Source organism: Macrobrachium rosenbergii, chromosome 11, assembly GCF_040412425.1.
Source record: "Macrobrachium rosenbergii isolate ZJJX-2024 chromosome 11, ASM4041242v1, whole genome shotgun sequence".
Lineage (NCBI taxonomy): Eukaryota > Metazoa > Arthropoda > Malacostraca > Decapoda > Palaemonidae > Macrobrachium > Macrobrachium rosenbergii.
This window is the reverse complement of record NC_089751.1, coordinates 27,834,464-27,857,860: the sequence shown is the minus strand read 5'-3', so window position 1 is coordinate 27,857,860 and position 23,397 is coordinate 27,834,464. Positions and strand designations below refer to the sequence as shown.

Sequence of the window (23,397 nt, the reverse complement as noted above, 5' to 3'; positions counted from 1 at the left end):
CTAGCACAACATCAACTTGATTTATGTAAAAATAAAAGAGAGAGAGAGAGAGAGAGAGAGAGAGAGAGAGAGAGAGAGAGAGAGAGAGAGAGAGAGAGATCAACAAGGACCTAAAAATGACTACATAGTTTAAATCATATTCACATTATCTTAATGTACAAAATTAATTAAAAAATACTTATTCATTATTGTGATTTAACAAAGAAATATAAAAAAAGTGGAATGTTTTCATGGAAGTTTGTATATGGAACTTGCAACTTTATTTTAATTTTAATCAAAATTCACATCAACACTGGTAGGTTTGGTAGGCATATTTAGTTTTAATATCATAGCCAAAAGTACTTAGACGTTGGAACACTGTGTAAAATGGAGTATGAATTAGTCATATCTAGCCAACTTGTTAAAATAAAGACCTTTGTGATAAACACTGAGAGAGAAACCTGATACTAGATTCCAAATTGTAAAGTCTTAAAAAGTTAAGTACTTTATAGTGATGCAGTCTACTAATCTAATTCAGTAATTTCTGAAAAAAAAAAAACTGATAAAGATCACCTTTCTAAAGCTAGGTGTAGTGACTTCGACATCAAACGGTTTTTGTTTTTGTAATATTTGCAAATAATAATGGTACTTACTGCATTCATGAGGCAGTCAGTTTCATTTGTTCATACCTTTGTGATATTCCCGCTTATATCAATCTCCACACTTGTTTAATCTGTTAATGTCATTCATTAATTCAGTCAACTTGAAATGGCACTGGTAAGGGTTATTAACTGGTATTTATGAAGAAGGGTTATGAATGATATGAAAGTTTAACTGGTATGGAAATATTGACTTGTATTTATCGTTCTGTATTATTAAATGTGAACGAGACCGAAGTAAATAGACAGACTGATCAATTTTTCTGCAGCCTCAACTTATGCTTGATACTCTTTTTTTTTATTTTTTTTTTTTTTTTATCTCTGACCCTTTTTAATGATCATTTGTTTTTGTTATTTTCTCACTGACTCAGCACTGCTCTCCATAATTGTGAATTTAAAATAATGAGTTATGCTGAAAAGTTACGCTGGGTAATTTCAGAAAGAATGACACAGTCGGTATTGGTACCTTTTAGTTCAGGATGAGACAGAAAGCACCCAGTACTGAGTCTTCTAGGTATCCATAATATTTTAGCCTTTTGTTCCCACAAATACATCCCTTTTCCAGTTTATTTCGTTTAAGGTGCATTTTACAAATATAAATTGCAGATATGAATGGAACTCTTAGAAATTATAATGATGAATTCCACCGAAACTAAAGGCCAACTGTTGTGTGCATACTCTAAGCAGAAAACTGGAGAATTTAAAAGCGCCAAGTCTAGGAGGTGAGCTGTTACAAGTGAGATATGTGGTTTGGTATTATGTAAAAAAAAAAAAAGAACGTAAGTTAGTTTCGGTCAATAAGTAGTAGAAAACCAAGTGGCAAGAAATCTAATCATACAAAAAGAGTAATTTGTAAAGAATTACAAACGATTACGAGCTAGTTGTCGAAGGAAGATCTGGTGTAGCAGGTGGCAACTATTAGCTGGTGAAGCCGTGAAAGCTGTTTGACTGTTTATCGGACGGGCCCACGTCAATCATCTTTTATGCATTGTCGCTCTTATTTTCTGTGTTGACAGGAGTTGTTTTAGTCTTCAGTTGTGATGATCCGAACATCCGTTTCCTCAATGGGAGACTTAAAAGCTTCGAAAATGTTTGATGGGAGAGGTGTTTGGGAGACAAGGAATGCAGGAATAAAGAAACGGTGTGCAAAGGAATGTTAGGCAGATGAAGGTAAACTGGCAAAATTAAGGGTTGGACTGAGAACAGATAATTCTGATTCTCTGAAAGCTGAGATCCTTGGATCTCTTCCCGAGTTAGGAGTGGTGTCGGTAATGTTTGCTGTGTTATTTCTATTTTTTTTTCTTTTGTCAACAGTAATTGCTGTGTTTACGGTGCTGCTTGAAATCGTGCTGCTTGGTGCATTCTGAGACAGATCCAAATGTCAGTATTGGTTAGCAGAGTTGGGACACCTGGGTGTCAAAGGTTCACCTTTCTTGAATAATTCCAGCCACTTCGTGGTCAGAAACCTTTTGTAACAAATGTTGCACACTTCGTCCGTAAACACAGTTGCGTGGCGTTCATAAAGTTGATCATTTACATTTGAAATTTCATATTTTGCTTATCAAGAATAAATGTGATTTTCCTTAGATCACCTATTCGTTATGTTTTATGTTTGATCTAGTAATGTATGAGTTAATGAGAGCAAACTATGCTTTATATCAGGCACCATTATCCTATCGTAAAGATAAATTTTACCAGTACAAAAGTAGGCTTATTCTAGGCCATCCCGAAGCACTTGGGCTTAGGCTAAAGTTAAATAAACAGGCTGGATATTAACTCACAGTTAGACCTACTCCTCCAAATGGGGTTCATAGACTATCAGAGAGAGAGAGAGAGAGACCTATGACTATTAGCCGGGCTCAGCAGGTTACTTGGAATTTAATGGTTAAGGTTTGTGCATGTAGCAGTGGCCATTTCATGTTAACCTTGGTTAGGCTAGGCTAATTTGACCAAGGTGCGAGGCTGAGACAGGCCTTGGCGCCAAAACTAGCTTATATCCCTTGCTTAGTTAGGTTAGGCCTAGTCAGCCAAGTAGCTTATATGGAGGCTAGGCCTAGGCCCGTTAGTCTCAATAGCCTAGGCTGAGGAGGCCAGTGGCCTGAGGTAGAATTGGCTTGTGGGAGTGGATGCAGAGTAGGGAGGCAGGGTTAGGCTTGAGGAATCCGACCGTGAAAACGGGTCAAACCTATCTGTGATAGTCCCATTTATGACCTCGGCTCAGGCTCCTGACTATTGATCAATCTGCTCAATTAGTCGTTCTATCAGTAAGTCTGAGTTGTTTTCATGATTTATTATGGTACTGATATACAACAGCTAAAGAAAGATAAAGCAGAATTGGTGCAGGAAGCAATAGTAATCACAGTCGTTATGCTGACAGGTTGGCAGCCAACTGTTCATGTGCATCTTTTCAGTGGACTGTCGTGTAACCCATTCAGATCCATTTGATTCCCCTTTGTGCCATATATTAGCAATTCTTTTAACAAATTTGTATATCTCATATTACATTCGACAAAAAAATTAATATATAACGGATGCCTTGGTTTTGTTTGGGATGTGCTAGGCAGGGTACTAGAAGGCACCAGATCTAAGCCTGCACATTGATGCGGTCATTCATATTGTCTAGCCACGTCATTACGTGATAGTTTATTAATTTTGTATGCATGTGTACCTAAGACATTAGGTACACTGAAAATATCCAAATATAAGAGTGGGATAACTACAAAAGCATTCACCAGCCCCTAGTAAATATGATAGTGAACTATTATGCTTTGATAGCGATGTGGAAGAAAGTAATGACAGTGTTAACAAAATTCCTGTTCAAAATTGTAATGTAGACAGTGATAGAGGACCAAAAAAATGTTCAGACCACACATTCTCCAGGTTGCGGAAAGCTAGTCAAGGCCTCTACCCTATGCCCATTCTTGGAAAAAGGACGTGAGGGTTGGTCTATAATCTTAGAACCCTTCCACCCATTTGATTTAACCACCAACTAAGGCATGACTATTGAGTCCTTTAGGAATCATGCAGCTTTTCATTACTGTAGAGATTTTCCATTATATCATGAAGGAAACAAAAGAGTATGCCAAGTCCTGTTAAGATGATGTTGGTCAAACAAGGGCCTATGAGGAGTGGAAGGTCTGCAATAACTCAGTGGTTGAATATTATTTTGTGATTTATATTTTTATGATGATGATAGAAATGGCTGAAGAGATGTACTGGACAAAGAACAAATCATATTCGTTTTCAATGCGTTCACAGGTGATGAGTTTTAATTGATTCAGACAATTGTTTAAGTATTCCATGCCTTCGATAGAATAGCACTGCCAGAAAAAAAAAGAGATTAATTTTAGTGTACACAGTGATGGGCCGCTTGCAGAGGCCGTGTCAAGATCTGAACAATACCTTTCTTTGGACGAAGGAATGCATTCATTGACAAGGAGGTTATCAATAAAAGTGCAGAATCCACCCAAAAAGCTCATGATATTGAACCAGGATGTATATTTTATGCAAAGCTGATGTGGTTATGTTCTCGACTTTATGGCTTTTTGTGAAAAAAGTAATTCCATTTCTGAAGTTATGTTTATGTTTTGGAGCACCACTTTGGCAGAGGGTGCCGTCTGTCCATGACGAAAGAGTTGTATGACTGGCAATTCAAATGACAACTAGGACACTGACATTGCTTAGAATGCTGGCTCAAAAGAATCCTCCGTACATGTAGATGCACTTACTGTATACTGCATTGCACAATGCATTTGTACCTTACCAGAAGCACACATGCCAAATATTGTCACTACGCAGTTTCCACGAAGTGGCATTTGAGGTTCTGTTAAATTTCAATTCCGATGAATGGCCAGCTGAAGGCCATGACAACCACCATGCTGAGCCTCATAGGACTTCTAGTGCTGGGAATCCTGAGGAGGAGGTGGTTGGTGATCCCAAGCCTCCATCAGGGAGGCCCAGGCTTGTGGATCCTCCAAATCGGCCCAGTTGTAGTGCATGTCCCAGAGAATTTACAGGAATTTTTGAGTCAAAAGAAACAATGCCGTGTTACAGTAACGAGATTCAAAAGGGGACATCATACCAGGGTTCAACTTGCAAAGCCCCTCTGCACACCTTAGGAGACTGCTTCTGTATATACCATACATAACAAAAATGCTGGAGTACTTTATGTACGGAATGGCATGGAAGGCGTAACTGGAGCTGCCTTCTTTGCTTCCTCCTCCTGCAACATCATCTGACAGCTGAAAGGGGCTCTGAAACATAGTAGAATAGAAGGCAATTTTCAGAGGAAACCATAGTTTTTGGTGAGTACCTATCATAAAAGTGTTTTGTTATTGGTATGTTTTGTGTGTAAGTATATTTTTCTTTCACTCCCCGACACACACACACACACACACACACACACACACACACACACACACACACACACACACACACACACACACACACACACACACACACACACACGAAACCAATTAGGACCGAATTCTCTATTTTATTTTTCCTTATGGCATATTTAAATGAATGGTTTGTTGATAAATGAATTTGCGTTATGTTGTTCTATTCTTCACATACTAGTCTCATATTATTGTTAATCCATTGTTACTGATCGTCTTCTACGTTACATTAAGAGAAATACATTGAAATAGTACTGGATTAAGCTCATTCGTGCTTGCATGATTTACGTTTTAATTGGAAAGTATCTTCATATAAGTGTACTGTTATATATGAAACTAAAGGAACGGGTGTGTGTTCTTTTAAAATTCTTCAACTTTTCTCTGGTACCTAACTCGTATGTAGCCTTAAGTTTGTATATTTCTCTGCAGCCATAGTCTGGGAGATTAAGATCAAAAGTGTGATATATCTTAGCTAATACTTCGTATTCAGCATTGCTATTTTTGTAACACATACCAGTCTGTACAAAAATGCTCTATGAATCTGTAAGACAGTCTGCTCCTGTTAACATGTCCACGAAGGCACATTCTTGTACTGTTAGCCATATTCATGTTCCGATTCTGGTGTGACTTTGAATGTTAGATTTGTAATGCAGAATTTATTTTATTTAGATATTTATCCTGTGTATCTGGTTTGTGTTACAGATTCTGTGTATGGAAGTGGAAGTTGGCCAAGTCCTCTGTTTTAATAGAAATAGACTCTCAACTGGCTTCTTTAGAGGTAGGCCTAATTGGCTGTTGTTCCTCGTGGAGGTGCCTTTTCTGACATTGTTGGCCTGATAACCCAGAATCAGAGGCCATGGTAGATTTTGAGGGGTTTCTACTGCATTACTGAAAGACTGTCAGTACATGAAAATAGCGCCACAGTATCTTTTGCAGTTACTTGATATCTGTCATATTGGCTAAAGGGTATGCAGTAACACTTCGTCTTAACAGACATCGCTTTGAGGATCTGGCCTTTCTGATAAGAAACAAGTCTGTTCAGTCACAAAGAACCTAAATTACACCCTGCACTTGAATATTTTCTAGATATCTTGCAGGTAACAGCAGTTCCACATAGTTGCTAACCTAAGCTAACCTGTACTTTACACTTCTCATATAAAAAAAGTCTCATTCGAAATGGTAGCACTGGAAAAAATGATCCGCTAAGTTGATGTGCGGTACGTTGAGGTGTTGCTGTGTACCTTCTTTCACCTTTACTGCTCTTATTGCATCCTACGACCCTCTCCCTCTACAAAGCACATGTTAATAAAGTCCAGTTAAGTTAATGAGACCGTTTCCTGAATTTAACATCCTTTATAACTCCATTCCTTGCACGTGTAAAGTACTGTAAAACCACTTTTGTGATATTTATCAAGATTCTTAGCCTCCAAATACTTCTCTAGATCTAATCCATCTGCTAGAGTGTGAGTTAGGTTGAACTAATATGTTACTAATAATTAATATTTCGTTTTTAGGTCTCTGGTTTGCCACCATTTGATCACGTCACATCCATGACAACGTAGCATGAAGTCACATTTCTTCGCAGTATCATGTGGACCAGATTTTTGCCGAATGATAAGGATTGTGTAAATCAGAGTATTGATATTAAAGGTTAGATATTGCACATGTTAGTGACCAGTGACTGTTGGAAGAAAACAACAAGCTTTCTTGGATGAAGCTGAGAGGTCATTCAGCGCTGAAAGGGAAATTAAGAGTAGAAAGGTTTGAAAGGTGTAACAGGAGAAAAGCCTCCAAGTTACACTATGAAACAATTATCAGAGAGGGTGAAAAGTAAAATAGAAGAAAGAGAATATGAACAGAGCTACAGTAACAGGAATGACAGGAGTTGCAGCTAGGGACGCTGCAAAGAACCTTGAGGTGCACTGACGACGCGCTATTCCCCTACAGGGACGTCCTGTACTGAAGTGGGCCAAACAATGTTTGTCCTTTGGATCACAGCCTGTAAGGTAAAGCCTTTATAAACTAAAACAGTTTACTGAGTTTATTATTATTTTTATTGCATTATTATTATTATTATTATTATTATTATTATTATTATTGTTGTTGTTGTTCAGGAGAGGAACCCTATTCGTATTGAATAAGCCCATAGGGGCCATTAACTCGGAAATTCACTTCCAAAGAATATTATGGTGTTCATTTGAGAGAAGTGACAGAAGGTAATAGGGAATACAGAACGAAGAGAGCAGTTATTAATTCATGAAAGTGAGAGAGGAAATTGAATGTCCAAATGAATTTTTTTTCATTATTGTAGTGAGGCTGGATTTTTAGGAATTAATCTTGAAGTGTATAAACTTATTAAACCAACTAAAAATCTTTCCGGCCAACACAAGATTTGTTCCTACATGAATACAAACCTTCGTTCTTTACATAAGGTTTTGCTTCAAGGTTTGTATGTCAGGAAAATTACAGATTACTTTTAACATTAAACACATTTTAGAGCATTTTTTATTTATCTTTTAAAATTCACGCAGTTGAAGATCACAAACCGACCTTAAAAAACAAAAGTTTCTATAAACTGTTGAAGAGATAATGTGATACCACATTGTGTTGCTTTGACTACAAGTGTCTTGTCCATTAATTTGTTAATTTAGAGATTTTCAAGCCACCGTAGAATGCACTGGTATCAGAACTGCCATAATATAGCCTCTAGGTACAAGTGGAGAACTAGGAAAGAATTTGGACAATACCACTTGACCGACACACATAAAAAAAAATGTAGGGAGACAGGTATTAAAGAACATGAAACAGGGTTTCTTTGGGAAACTTGGAACTAAAGACATTTTTGTGGACGTTTTCTTGTTGTTATACCTGTTAGCAGGAAAAAATTATATTAACTATTTTAGAATGAACATAATAACTTTGAATGGGAATAATGTTATGACAGGTATTTATTTACAACAAAATTATTATTATTGTTCATAGGATGAACCCTATTCATATGGAACAAGCCCACCACAGGGGCCATTGACTTGAAATTTAAACTTCCAAGGATTACGGTGTTTAACTGATATAAGTAACAGAAGGTAATAGGAAATATAGGAAGAAGAGACCCGTTTTAAAAAAAATAAATTAACAAATTAGTAAATAATTAGATAAAAATGGAATTAAATTGTAAAATACAAGGAAAATTGCATAAGGGTAGAAATGCATTGCATTTTCACTTGAACACTTGAGGATCTAAAAACAGTGCAGTTTAAGGTTTTGCACAGAGGACCGGGAATGGATGACAATCAGAGACAAGGGAGGCAGTTCTAAGTACAGTTTAAGAGCTTATTGATATCAATAGGCTAAGAATAGTTTTTACAATTAAATCAGTCTGCCAAAGTAATAAGTCATTGCTTTGGGCAAATGAACGAGAGGAGAAAGGTTTTTGTTGTGCATAACTCATACAGAAAAACAGATTATTAATTGTTATTCAGAAACCTAGAAGTTCTCAATTATTTCATCTTTTCCAGATTTTTGGAAAATGTTGCATGTCTTACCAGGGTCGTAGCTAGGCCCAAGTACTTTTTGTATTGATACTCATTTCATGTTAGAGAAGTTGGCTTCAGATGGTGGTAACATTCCTGTTCTCAGCACATCATGATGGAATAATAATAATAATAATAATAATAATAATAATAATAATAATAATAATAATAATAATAATAATAATATATGAAGGAGTATCTTTTTCATTTAAACAGGTCTTATTAAAAAGGATGGCTGTATTAGAATGAATTTATTTTATATAGTGTCTGTTTCTATCCTCCTTATGACAGCTTTTCAGGCTCAGCGATGTTAGTCAGTTGGCCGATATTCATGTTGAAAAGGACAGGCGGAATATTGAAGTATTTTATTACAATATTCAATCAGAAATCGTTCGTCTGGGTTCAGGTTCTTTGTAGGTACCGTCGAAATGTTTCGACCAGCTCGTTGGTCATCCTCTGGACGTGGTTGCAGGAGGTCTGGAAGAAACGATGTATCGGGTTGGTACTTATGGGAGGTCATGATCGGTGCTGAATTATGATTGGCTGCCCAAGGGCATGTTCTTAATGCGGAGCCTTCCCATCCAAGTTCTGTTTTCTGTAAATAATAATAATAATAATAATAATAATAATAATCTTGAGTATAATAATAATAATTGTTGTTACAATGGCATGTAGCTTGTAGAGAGTCTTCAGTATTCTGCTTCTTAGTCTTCTTTTATTTGAGAAGAATATAATAACAGGAATGGAGAAGACTCTCTGCAAGGTAAATGCCGTTGCAACAGCAGTTGTCTTTAACAACACAGCCCTAAAAGAGGGACCCCTTCCAAATAATAATAATAATAATAATAATAATAATAATAATAATAATAATAATAATAATAATAATAATAATTTGTTTGTATTCAAAAGCTTCTGTCAGTTTATAGTGAAATTTACGTCGAAGACCAAACATTTTTTCTATTAAATTTACAGTTGCAGAGATTGACTTGAGTATTAAATAATTACTACAGTTATCACCACTCATTATATCACTTTACTACCCTGAAACAGTTCACCTTGCATTTTATCAACGTATTTATATTTCCATCTATTTATTTATTGATTTATTTTTTCCCCTTTCTAACAACTGATCTCTTCTTTTAGTATTTCCTATTACCTTCTGTAACTTCCTTCAAATGAACACCATATCCTTTTGAAGCTTGAATTTCAAGTCAGTAACACCTGTAGGCTAGTTCCATATGAATAGGAGTTTATTTTCTGAATAATAATAATAATAATAATAATAATAATAATAATAATAATAATAATAATAATAATAATAATAATAATAATAATAATAATAATAGAAATATTGTAATACAGACTTCAACAATAGCAAAGATCCCATCTGTCCACCTCTGTGTAACAGATCTGTGTATAGATACTTTATGCCAGTTTGCAGCTAACTCTATTCTTACCTTACCTTACCTTGTAACCAGAAGACTTCAGTTTCCTTGATTTAATTAACTTCTTACCCTTCATTCCAGGTTATCCACGGCTACAATTTCTTGAGGGGAATAATTAATGAATCCTGAAGAAAATTACTCAGAGTGAGTTGTGCAACACTTTAACAAAGGTAGGTGTTTGATTATTGTGAAATCTGCTTCTTTGGGGAAAAGTACAAGTTAAATGGGATAGGAATGGTTGTTCAGATGGAGCTGAAACTACATATTTAGAGGATTTTACAGATACTTAAAATGATGCAGTTTAAGGTTTTGGACTTAGGCCTAGGGCAGATTGATGTTAGTTTTGGGAAAGTTTTTGTTAGTTTTGGTAAAGTAACTTTAACTATAACAGTAAACAGAGTTAGGGAAGTAGAACTATATATTATTCATAGCTTTTATATTAACAATCTTGGTGCAGTGTTATGAAATTTTGAACCCCGTAGAGGGATAGTGCCATCAGTGCACCTCGCATGGCGCACTTTAGGCATTACCTAAGGTTCATTGCAGCATCCCTTCGGCCCCTAACTGCAACCCCTTTCGTTCCTTTTACTGCACCACCACCGTTGATATTCTATTCTTCCATCTTGCTTTCCACCCTCTCCTAAGAATTGTTTCAAAGTGAAATTGCAAGGTTTTCCTCCTGCTACATTTTTAAAACCTTCTTAATGTCAATTTCCCTTTCAGCGCTGAATGACCTCATAGCTACTAGTGCTTGGCCTTTTGCCTAAATTTTATATTCCATTCCATTCCATTCCATTCCATTCCATTCCATTCCACGAAATTTTGAAGTTCTGTAAGACTTTTGATTTTCTCTACCATCTCCTCAATAATTATGGGTCAGTTCTAATGTACTGTTGAGAACGATTTGGTTTTCTTGCAAGTACTGTGAATAATTCATTTATTCACAGAAGATACGACTGTACTGAAAATAACTGACCCAACACCTAGAGGGTTTAAGACGAATGAGAGAGAAGTGGGGCATCATTGGTGCTGAACTATCTTCTCAGATTACGTGAAAATGTTGAAATTGTCTTATTAATGTTATAGACAGACCCAAATAATAATAATAATAATAATAATAATAATTAATAATAATAATAATAATAATAATAATAATAATAATAATAATAAAAAAATATTTAACTGAGTTACACAATTGTTAATTTCAATTTGCTAAATTGCAACTTGCACTAAGAACGTCTCACATTTTTTAAGTGAAATTTGCAGTGTAACCTAACGTTAAATTACTATTTACTGTAGCTTTAACCAAATGAAATTTCATTTCATTAGGATACCATTGATAAAAGGCTATGGGTATTCGATACAGGTTTGAAAAGGCCCTGTCCCATCTGTGCCCCTTTTAGCAAAAGGGGCCTAGGTGTAGGATGCTTAAGGCCCAGTTATAACGAATTATCTTTTATCTCGGTACCTCGTAAGCCAAAAGATTTCAATGGAATTTGATGTCATTAACTTCTTCCCCATCTTTCAGGAAAGTGTCAGCAGCATGGGGACAAATTTAGACAGACTCCAGCATCACCAAGTACCTGCTATGAAAGAAGAAAGAAAATTCAAGCAGAAACTACATTTTTGTTCATCAGATTTGTACCTAGTGCCAGAGTGCAAAAAACAATGGTCCCATTAACACAGCTGTTGGAAAAGGGCCATACTTTAGTATTGTGAGATTACAATGTCATCTCCTTTGACTGTTAAAAGTAGGATTGGGTTAGATTTACAGTACAGTACGTCAGGATACATAGTCTTTTCTGCGTAAGATTCATAAGTTTAATATGTCAAGTACTTCAGTATATTTCAAGATAGTTTTATTTTAAATTCTTACCACTTTGAAATTGAATATTAGCTCTATATTTCTTTAGGATAAATAGATTTTTAATATAAATTTCTTAATAGTTTAATATTCGCAGCCAAATAGTTCTTTATGTTTCAGGATACATAGTTTCATGTTTTCTTTAATCTAATATTATTTTGATATCAGTTACAAGTGGTTCAGTGTATCCGGATACCTAAGTAATTTAATTTCTTATTCAGTACTAGCTGTCTGGCAGACTTCAGGATACACTATTTCTTTTGCTTTTTATTTAAGTTTCATAAGTTTAAGGCTAACTATCTAAAAGTTTAGTTGCTTCAGGATACATAAATTTTTTGCTTCAGTATCTCATATGTTTAATACAGCCATGTTTCAGGATTCATAGTTTTCACTTGAATTTCCTAGTGGTGCTATTAGCTATTTAGTAGCTTAGCAAACTTAATAATTCATAATGCTTACCTATAATTCTCATTAGTTTAGTTTAAGGTGTTAAATAGCTCTGGATATTTCGGGTTGCATATATCAAAAATGAATCTGATGTCAGTGCAGTGTCTCCTTTAAGTAGCCATGGCAGTGTTATGACTAGCTTATATCAGGAAGTCACATACACATAAAGGTAGTTTTTGCATTACTGTAGTTTTGATTTGCTGTGTCCAGTAGGTCACGTAAATTTAATAGTAGGTAATTTCAGTTATTTTCAGTCATTTTCCAAAAGTTCATTAGTTAGAAGGACTAGTTTTCCTAATTTAGTGGACTATTTTGGTAGTGGTCAGTATAGTTAGGAATAGTTTTGTGGAATAAAACCTGAGAGGTATGAACCTTTGAGGAATAGATAATATTTTCATCAAATAATGTTTTGATATTTTTTTCAGTAAGTCTTAAAGATATTCTCAAACTACCTTCCATCATAGTAGGGACTTGGTGTCAAGCTTATCGCAAACACCTCTTAGCCTTCATCCTAAGTTTGTTTCAATCATTTATTTATATCAGACTTCCTTTTGAATTAATTTGTAATAGTTTCGAGGTCTTCCGTTATTGTAATGTTATGTAAGCTTGGTACTTATTTTTGAAAACTTAGGTTACTGAAAGTCTTTGTTTAATACAGGAGAGATACCATAGCCTGAAGCATTTACATGTGTACACTGTTAAGACAGAGGAAATTTCTTAATTCATTTTATTAGTTTTATCTCAAATTTGATGACATAAAGAACTTGTCATTCTTTTTAAGTGATTAAATGATACTTAGTAAATTTTGTACAAAACTTGCCATGAAAATAATGTTGCTTAATATTAAACACAAACAAATTAAAAGTTAATGCTGTAAATATTGGAGACACCCTTAGCAAGAGCATTATTGTCATGGCATCTTTGCATATTTCTAGACACTGCTGGCATCTGAAGGTTTCAAATTGAAAGTTTTGCTTTGAGAATAGTTTGGTATTTTGACAATTATATGGTAGAATCAGGTAGATAAATGATTTGATAAGCAAACTCAAATTCAAAGTATTGCTTTAGAGGGATTGTGGCACTATTAACAGTCATATTGAATGTGTTACTGGAGGATAATTTGGTTTTTCTGAAAATATTATAGATAAATGAATCTTGATGTAAGCTCAGGTTCTAAACTTTACTTTAAATGAGGACAGGTATTACTGTTTGATGGTCAGGGAATTTTGTTATATTTTGTTATGCCATACTTGCCCTAATGATAGTTATCAGGAATGAAATCTTAACAAAAGAATCCAGTCTCAGCTTTGGAACGAAATCACTGCGGAAATTGCCTTTAGTTACATTTTGATTAGATATGTCTTAGATGTTCATGGCTTTGTTAACGCAACTCCTTTGAGGAATTCACATTTACTATTTCTGAGTTATAGGTTTTGTAAATTTCAGAATTTCAGGTGCAACAGTGTCTGGACATATGGAGATTTGTTTTTAGCTTAAGGTATTAAACTTTAATTTTTTTTGTTAACATGTTTCATATAATTCCCATTGAAGTTCAGTAATTAGATCAGATCAAGATTCAGTTAACTGTTAATGTTAAGAATTTACCGTAAAAATTTGAATAATGGGAAAATTATTGTACAAGGACTTCTGTATTTCAGCTTTTAGTCTGTTCTCGTCAAATCTTAACCTTCATTTACCTGTAAAGAGTAGTTAGTTCTTCTGTTATTTCTTGGGACAGGAGAAAAAATCAAGAACATTATACAAGTAATCATTGTCTCCTTGTCTGTGCTATACCAAGTGGACATTGCAACATAGGCTTGATGAACTCTGAATTTGGAGACTCAAAGCTATAGAGATTTTCCCCTGTGGCCAATGTTTGTAGAAATTTGATGTGTCAATAGTTATTGCAAAGTTATTCAAAGCTATATAGATTTCCCCCAGTGGCCTACGTTTGCAGAAATCTGAAGTGCCAATATTTTTTTGCAATGTTAATAGCTATAGGAACTGAATATTTTTGTGAATTCATACAGATAAATAGGACATTGTTCTTGCTACTTCCTCTCAATCTTCCATTCTGACTAGACTTCTTTTTCTGTCAGCTCGAAAATCACACACTACACATCAAGGACATTTCTTCAGTCTGCTGTTGCAGCTGTTACGTACGAACACTTTGCAAACTAACAACACAACTTGGAGGCTTCAGAATTGCATTTTTATTTTTTGCACTGTAGAAGCAGTTCTGATCTCTTGAACTCTTGGGAGCAAAAACCCTGTACGTTTCATGCTATAATAAAGCCTGCATTCTTTGTTGATGAAGCACTGTCATTTTCTCTCTCTCTCTCTCTCTCTCTCTCTCTCTCTCTCTCTCTCTCTCTCTCTCTCTCTCTCTCTCTCTCTCTCTCTCTCACTGAAGCATATTTTTTAATCTACGAACACATGACATGCTTTGCTGAAACCACACACACACACACACACACACACACATACCAAGGAGTTTTGTGCCAATACTCCCAGACACAGGGATTAAGTACCTCACTCTTAATATTTTCACACTTCACAATTACCTTTTTCATCCTTACACTCTTACTTTAAACACATTCTTAAACTACACACTTTTAAACTATATACCAAGGAGTTTTTGCCAATACTCCCAGACACAGGGATTAAGTACTCACTCTCAAGATTTTCACACTTACATTCGTATTCTAAACACACACTTAAACTGCACATTCCTAATCTAAAGACACACTTAAATTACACACTTAAACTGCACACTAAAGTGTTTTGCCATTACTTTCAGACGCAGGGATTAAGTACTCACTCTTACCATTTTCACACTAACATTCTTATGTGAATTCTAGAATTGCCATCTTAAATTTTCAGTAGTTCATGTTTTGTAATGTGGTTCAGTTAAAAGTTTTATCTCATGTTAGTATGTGAGAAAGAAGGCCTTTTATTTTAGTAGTGTATACAGAATGAGAACTAGAGCAGTATCTGTAAAAAACAAGCATTAATTTGTAAACCTGAACAGTTCGGAAGAAAACTATGTAATTTTGCTCATTATTAAGACAAGTTGAAGTACAGAAGTCCTCATATATATATATGTATATGTATACAGTATACTATGTACAGTAGATAGAAAATGGAAAGTTTTAAAATAAAGGACCCCTTGGGGTCAGCATTGTACTGCCCCGAAGGAGGGAATGCCCCCAGCAGGAGGTATATACAGGCAGTCGGTTACCAACTTTGAAGTCTGCCCAAAGGGTTTCAGTTTTCTAAGCTGATAGCTGATTACTGAGGTGGGAGAAACCTTATTTGCTTCCCTTTTGTTTTCCTGGATGAGTTCCAATTTTCTGTGCCACAAATGAGACTGTTAAACCATTTCAATGTCAAAAGAGAACTTTCGTGTACAGGAAGTCCAAGGAGGGTGTTGTTACTTCTAAGACAAGCTTTGGCCTATTCACTCATATTGTTGTATTTGTACTTACAAGCAAATGTTTGCTCAGCATGTAGTGTTTTGATATGACATATTAAGTCAATAGATTTTACTGCCAGAATTTTGTATCATACGGTGTATGATGGCCAAAAAAAATCCCAGTTCATTTTGTTCTAAGAATAACTTGTAAGAAAATCTGTGATTTTCATATATTTTGGCATTCTGTTTTCAGTTTTTGAGATTCCATACTGAAATTTCTCCATCGTCTTGTTACAGAATTTGAGTCTTTTAATTAATCTTCTGGAAAATGAGGAACTTCAAACGAAAGATTTCTTTGGAAAAATATCTTCGAATGTTTTGGCCATTGTGCGGTTGGCTTTGAGCTATCAGATTCTTTTCTTAGAGCTGTGTATGAATTTACTTGTAAATATTTGTGGATAGGGATATTTGATCTGTCTTCAGAGATATTGATATTTAAGACTGATTTATTTGTATAAGGGATACTTGACTAAATTTGATTCGTATAGTTAGATGAAAAAAGTACTCTATATGCATAACTTCAAAAGCTTAGATTAGTTTCTAAGAAAAGTTGTCATTTCAGGAAATTTTTTCACTCTGAACTGTCACATTTTACTTGTAAGTTAATTATTAGATTCCGTTGCTTTAAGTACTGTTTCTTGGCGCAAAGTTCATGTAAATTTTGTGATTAATGGAGTAATTCTAAGATGTAGACCACCATTTACCAAGATTAGAGAGCTTATTTTCTTGGGCAGAATTTGCAATTTTAGCTCATGCTGGATTTGATTGATTGTGTCACATGCTGTTTTTATGAGCTAATTTTCATGAAAGTCTTTCACAAGATTACTTTCAAGTATTCAATATCATTTATATCCCATCAGATGTCTTAAAAGACATAAAGTTTCAAGACATTTGTACAGTTAAAATTTGTCTTAAAGGATGTAAAGTAAATCAGGTCAGAATATTTGGAAAGTTAAAAGTTATCCTTTTGGTCACGTATATGACAAAACTTTTAATTATATTTCGAGTACATGCCGTCATTCCAAAAGGGGGTACCAGCTTGGGGCTCAAACGCCTTCTCGTCTTAGGCCTGACATTCTGTTCGTGTACCTGAAATAAAGAAGGGCTAAATACCACAGTGGCCATTTTAAAATTCTGTGTGAGAAATCTTGCAAGTTCATAACATCAGTTAATTAGACAAAACCGGGTGTTTGTTAATTAGGAGGAATTTTGGTGGAAATCTTTGTCCTAAAATTGTAAGGAAATAAGTTATTTAAGAATTGTAATGTGTGATAATGTGGCCTTTCACATACTGGAAAGGTTATAATACTATAACCAAATTCCTTACAAAAAAGAATGCTGGGATTTTGAGGCCGTATGAGGTAATATCCCGACTTCACTGATTGCAAAAGATGAATTTTTGAACAGTGTTGTTTGTTCTCTCCTTTCATGAAATGAGGAAACTGTTCTCATTTTTAGGTTATCTTTCCACGGAAGGCTTAATTGATATGGAAGTATTCCAGCTAAAAGTTTAGGTGGTAAGATTTAGATGAATTAGATGCTGTGGAGAACCTGCTTGCTACTTCTTACAGAAGTTTCAGAAACCTTTAACGTAGATTTTTGAAGTGTTTATTGCAGTTTATGAAAGTAAATGGCTTCAGGTGTTCCCAGGCTTCTTTTGAAAGTTTTTTGACAATGAAGATGTTGTACTGGTTTACTGAGCCTTGTGTTGGCTTTTAGAATTGGAGATACGTGTCCCTGATGTGAGGTGGTTATGTAATGGTGGTATTGGTTGGGGCATTTTGTTTCTTGGAGAATTTATGATAAGAGATTTGATTTGATTGTCTTGTGGATATTTAGAAGTATAACTGGTAAAGCTTTGCAGAGTTTCAAAATTGTCTTGGCATGTCTTACTGCATCAAGGTAACTTGAGGAATCACTAGATTGTAAACTGTTTTTAGATTTGATATTCCAGGTCCTGGTTTTTTCACTGTCATATGTCAATCGATATATGTAGAGGCTTTTTAAGGTTTGACCTTCTAGTGTTCTATTACAAAGATCAAAGTTGTCAGTATGTTTAATATAGGATTAGATACGTCTATTTTCACGATGGTGGTTTTGTGTTTTAATCAAGCCCTTGATCGTGATGCTTTTGAATTCGAGGTGGTATACTACGATGGCAGAGTTATGTAAAAGAGAAACTAAAAGTTGAAGTTTGGTTTTTATAGAGTTCTGTTAATAAGTGTTGTTTTTTTGTAAGCAATAACAATAAGACGTTGTGATTAATGTGATTTAGTTTGTAATAGTATATTTTGGTTCACAGGGAAGCTTGTTACTCTATAGCTTGTGGATTTTAAAGGTAGATCATGATGAAACTTTTATTTGGTCAGTACTGCCTTGTGATAAAAGATTCCTACAGCATTCTTCCAAGATGTTACTAAAAAAGTTTGGCTTATGATACTGGAGTATGTAATGCGAACAGAATTAGTTTGTTGGACATTTTGTGATTATCTGGTATTCAGCTGTTACTTGGTGACTATGGATGTGATATTCGGATGTTAGTTGTTGACAGACGATTTACTATTCAGCAGTTTGTTGTTGAAAGCTGAATTTGGCTTTCAGAAATCACTTAGTGGCAGTGGAGTTTAGGTTTCAGCCCTTGCTCGTGATAATTTGGACAGCCTTTTTGGTGCACGATGGTAAAATCATGATTCATGATCATTAGTATCATCTAAATACACGATACGAAGTTTAAAGCGCTGGATATGTTTGCTGGTTTCTTAAACAAGTCCAGGGTTTAGGAAAAGGATGGTTAAAGGTCAAAAGGGATTCAGGAAGTCTTTGTTTTTACTAGATTTTTGTTTAGAAAGTCTGTTAGTTTGTGGTGGTGTTGGTTGTGGAAAGTCTGCTGGTCTGTGATACTTCCACATTTCATAGTCTAAGTTTTTTTTTTTTCTGTTTATGTATTCAGGAAGTTTGATGTGACACTTTTGCTTTCAGGACATTTGTTATTGTGTGATACTTTCACTTTTAGAAAGTCTGTTCATCTGTGAAATTTTGCCTGAGAAATTTGATTCTTCAGGATAGTTTGTTTGCAGAAGTCTGCTCTTATATTTTTTACATTCAGGAGGTTTCTGTGTTTGTAATACTTCGGGTTTAGAATGTACACTTGCTTTTTTATATTCTCCTTAAAGTAATTTGGTAGTTTGTGACATGTTTTTATTTACGATGTTTGTTCGTTGCTTTTACTTCCATGTAGTCTGTTAGTCTGAGGTTGTTCTGCCTTCAGGAAGTCTGTCAACTTGATGGTTTTGCCCTCACGAAGTCTGTTAGCTTTGAATTGGCTTTCAATATGCCTGATTTTGTTTTTGCTTGAAAGCCTGTTAGTTTGTGGATTGGGAATTTTACTGGTAGTCTTCTAGTTGCCATTCTTGCTATAAACTGTTAGTTTTTAACTTTATTCTGTCCTTGGATGTCTTGTTAGTTTGCACTTTTTGGAGATAGAAAGTTTGTTGTTTTGCATATTTTAACAAAATAATCTGTTTTTTGTATTTTTCTTTCTAGAAAGTCTGTTAGTTTGTGATTCCTTTGGCTAGAAAGTCTATTAGATGTAGTTTTGCTGTAAAGCAATTCTCTTGTGTTTTTGCCTAGGATGTCTGTTGGCTTGTGATTTTTTCCTGCTAAAATTCGTCTAGAATTTATATGAGTCTGGGTGTTCTTTTTAGGATTCGTGAGATATTGACTTAAAATGCTTCTTATCTCATGAGTTTTATTATAAAGCTCAAAGTTTCGCCTAAAAAGTGTATCGGTTCAAAAATTTTTTTTGTCTGGAAAGTGCATATGCTTGGGAGAGGTTTTTTTTTTTCTAAATATTGTGTATCCTTGGAAGAGATTTTTTTTTTACCTAGAATGTGTTTTGTTTGGGAGAGGTTTTTGTCCAGGAAGTGTTGGTTGGAAGTGCTCTCTTTTTTTTTGCCCATTGTGCTAGTTCTTATGTTTTTGTGCCTAGAAATTGGGTAACTTCGGAGGACTTCTTTGCCTAGAAAGTGTGTTGGCTTGTTTGTTCCAGTTTGAGAGTTTGCTGCCTAGAAAGTATTTTAGTCTGGATGAAATTACTGTGAAAAAAGTCTGTTGATTAAGGGAGGTTTATGTGTTGCCGGGAAATGATTAGGTTATTGATTTTCAGCTACAAAGTCTGTTGGTTTAAATTTTCTACTCTCCAAAAATGTCACTTTACGAGTTTTTTCTTTATCTAAAGGTATCGTTTTGATTTTTTCAGTGGAAAGTGTTTGCTCGCTTGTTTTTTGCTTAGGAAAGTTTTTTATGTAGTGTTTCTTTGTTTAGGTCGAGTCAGTTCGACTCTGGTCAATGCTTATGAAGTTTTACAGTTGGAGAGAGTTTTTAACCCAGAAAGTGTCAGTTATGGAGATTTTTTTGGCCAGAAGGTATGTTATTTGAGGAATGTTGTTTGCATGGAAATTCTGTAATTTCCAGAGTTGATTTTACGTAATAGTAATCACAAGAGTAGAAGTATTATCTGCGATATTTTCTTTATAAAGGTAACTGGATCGTCAAGAATTAAGAGTTCAGTAACCTGGGAATTGCATAATTAGTGACTAGAACAGGAATGAACAACAGTAATTCTATCTAAATCACAAAATTGACTTGGCACTTTTGATAATAGCATTACCTTTAAGCACTCAATGTAAAAAGTGTCAGAATCGTGTAGAATTACATCATTTTTATAAAGGCCTTTAAGTGAGCTATTGTTATAGAAGAGATATGATAAAAGCCCAAGATTGGAATATCAAAACAGTAATTGAAATTTGGTTTGTCAGCAGTCAATATTACCAATTTAAAGGCAAGACTTGAGGTATGATGTCTAAATTAAAAGCAAAGTTTATCGAAATCAGTACTTGTTAAAAAAGGCAATGTCCATTATTCTGTGGCCCCTGCACTGGTGGATCAACACAAAGTTGCAGTTTTTGATGTCTTGTAACCCTGTTCTCGTGGGTATGTGAAACAACAATTTTAGCAACACGTTCTTGTTCAAAATTAAATAGCAGTTTTCATTTGTAGGCAAGTTTTAGTCATGTGGCCATATTCTGATATGCATTGTATTAATTTTTATTGTCTTGTATCTAGTGAGCAATATGAAACACAGTATGAATTATGCTTAGTCTTGCATTCCTGTTCTGGTGATCAATACAGTATTGCTTTCCAGAGACTTAAAAACTGGAAGCTGAAAGATTTGAGAAGACATCTTAACCTAAAAAGACCCGAGGAAATGTTCCAGTCAGACGCTGGACATTCCTTTATAATTATCTGGCGATGGGATGGATTTTTGCAAGGTTTATCACGCAGAACCTAAATTAGCCTGGTGGTCCATGTGTAAGGTGAAGGCGACGTTAGTCCGACCTGCTGTCCTGCTGGGGGAGGAAGAATGGGGCAGGAGGACATTAGCTTTGCACGTCTCTGACCATTTACCCGACTCAATCACTTACATTGAATGGTGTCATGGGCCCTAAGACGAAGTTTTTTTTTTTTTTCGGGGGTGGGTGCCTCAAGGCACTCTTGTTCCACCGAAGGCATTTGGGTCACTTGTCTGCTTTTGGGGGGGCTGTATGTGTCTTGGTGCAATTAATTGCTTTTGCTGTAACTAAAGACCGGAGGATGACTTGTAATTTAAAGTGAAATAAAGTTAACTAGCTTTTGTTTAGTTTAATTGTGAAATTTCTGTAATTCTCCTGTTCAGAATGACATCTGAGAATATAAATGAGTATTCCAAACTTTGTAAATTAATATTGTAGACGAAAATATCATGTAAAATTAAAATAGAACCAAACTAAGTAGGCTATGTGACGGAAAAGTTTTGAATTAATTAATTGAATTTAAAGTTTAAAAAAATATTTATATATAACGGAATGTTTTAGTGCATGTAATTTTAATAGGCTAATCAGTTAAAATCACTTAAATTGCAGGTAAATTTTTATTCAAAAAGAAAGTAAGCAGTTTGTAGCATAAAAAATTATTTTAAAGAGAAAATTAAACTAAGTAAAAAATGCTGTAAAATTACAGTAAATAATCAAAGTCAATTACTGTACGTATAATTTGATATCAAACGACGTCAAAATGCTGGAAGATGCCAGGTTAACAGACTCTGTGATAACCTAAAAACGAATTAAGTTACTCCAGTCAACTCCGTATTGAAAAGAATGAAGTCAATTTTCCATATAAATATCTCTGTAAATAAGGATAAAGTAACCATATCAATTAATAATTAAGTAAATTATCCTCTACAGCTCTCAAAGTCAAGAATTCTGTCAGGTACAAAGTCCGTGTCAGATGGCTTTTACGTTCGAAATAATATTTATCGTAAGTGTCCTTCGGTTATTGTTCCTGCTCGGTTTTCTATGAAGGTTGACTAAAAGACTCATTTTCTAAATAAGAAGCGAGAGAAACTCTTCCAGTTTCGAAATCTCAACGAAAACGGGAAGCAGAATATCGGAATGTATGGTTACACCCCGTAGATATTTTACTAGGTTATCCACAAAGCACTGGACTTGGAATTTTTTGGCCATTAGGCTATGCTCCGTAACGAAATTCTGGAGGTACAACTCTACGGGTTTTTCACGTCATGTTTCACTAGACACTACTCGTCAAGCAAGCATTTGCCTAAGCACGAATTCACAGCCGTGAGCGAACGGAAGCCAAGGCTTGTCTCAGTGGTAACTTGACCACGCCCCTCTTGGTGTCTCTGTACTTAGGTTCTCTTTGACATTTGAAAGGGTCTGTATAACAATCATCATTGGTGGCATAGAAAAGTACATCTGGGATACCACAGGGGAAGTATAGGAGACTTCTCCCATTTCGGTAATCAGCTGTTAGCTTAGAAAACTGAAACCCTTTGGGTCGGCTTCAAAAGTTGGTAACTGACTGGCTGTATATATCTCCTGCTGGGGGCATTCCCTCCTTCAGGGCATTACAACGCTGGCTCCAAGAGGTAAAAAAAAAAATTGTATTATCTGGAGTAAACTACCCTTATGAAATTATATTTTTGGATTTAAATAAAAGATTGTCCGGTTACTTCTTAGTTTTTATTTCCTCACTATATTCTACATTGCTTGCTTATACAATACTACTTACATCTATGACGTCACAACATTTACGACTAAACATTATGGATGGTACGTCACAACCTAGGACATCATCAATATGCATTCACGCCCTTCTACACGGTCAGTTCTTTTACGTCGTCACTCGTTACAAGCATTAATCTAGCCTTTTTCTCATCGCATTCTATTGGATCATTTCCTATCGAAATAACTGCGTTCTATGTGGTATTTATAAAGACATTTTTCCTCTTTACATTCGGAAGCTTTAAGTGAAAAAAAATATCTTTAATTAGGAAGATCTTACTTTCAAAGGTGTTAAGCCTGGTCTGTGCTCTAAATGGGTACTCGCAAATCTTTTATAGTTTTAGCCTTAGTATAAACGCCAAATTTTCTGCTCTCTCTCAATATAAACTCATTCACATTTTCTGCTCTCCCTCCCTATTTGCCTTGAGAACTTAAGTTTTAGCCATACTTTCTAAGACTTGCTTAGTTTAAACTTACTCGACC

At 35.0% G+C, this 23,397-nt stretch overlaps 1 long non-coding RNA gene across 1 annotated transcript; it reads left to right on the top strand.

The window, feature by feature from the left end:
* Positions 1 to 755: 755 nt before the first annotated feature.
* LOC136843263 (uncharacterized) lies at positions 756 to 22,861 on the top strand. Its single transcript, XR_010854503.1, has 5 exons — positions 756 to 4,942; positions 5,738 to 5,813; positions 6,550 to 7,041; positions 10,092 to 10,180; positions 11,539 to 22,861. It is a non-coding gene; the product is annotated as an uncharacterized lncRNA (long non-coding RNA).
* Positions 22,862 to 23,397: the final 536 nt, after the last annotated feature.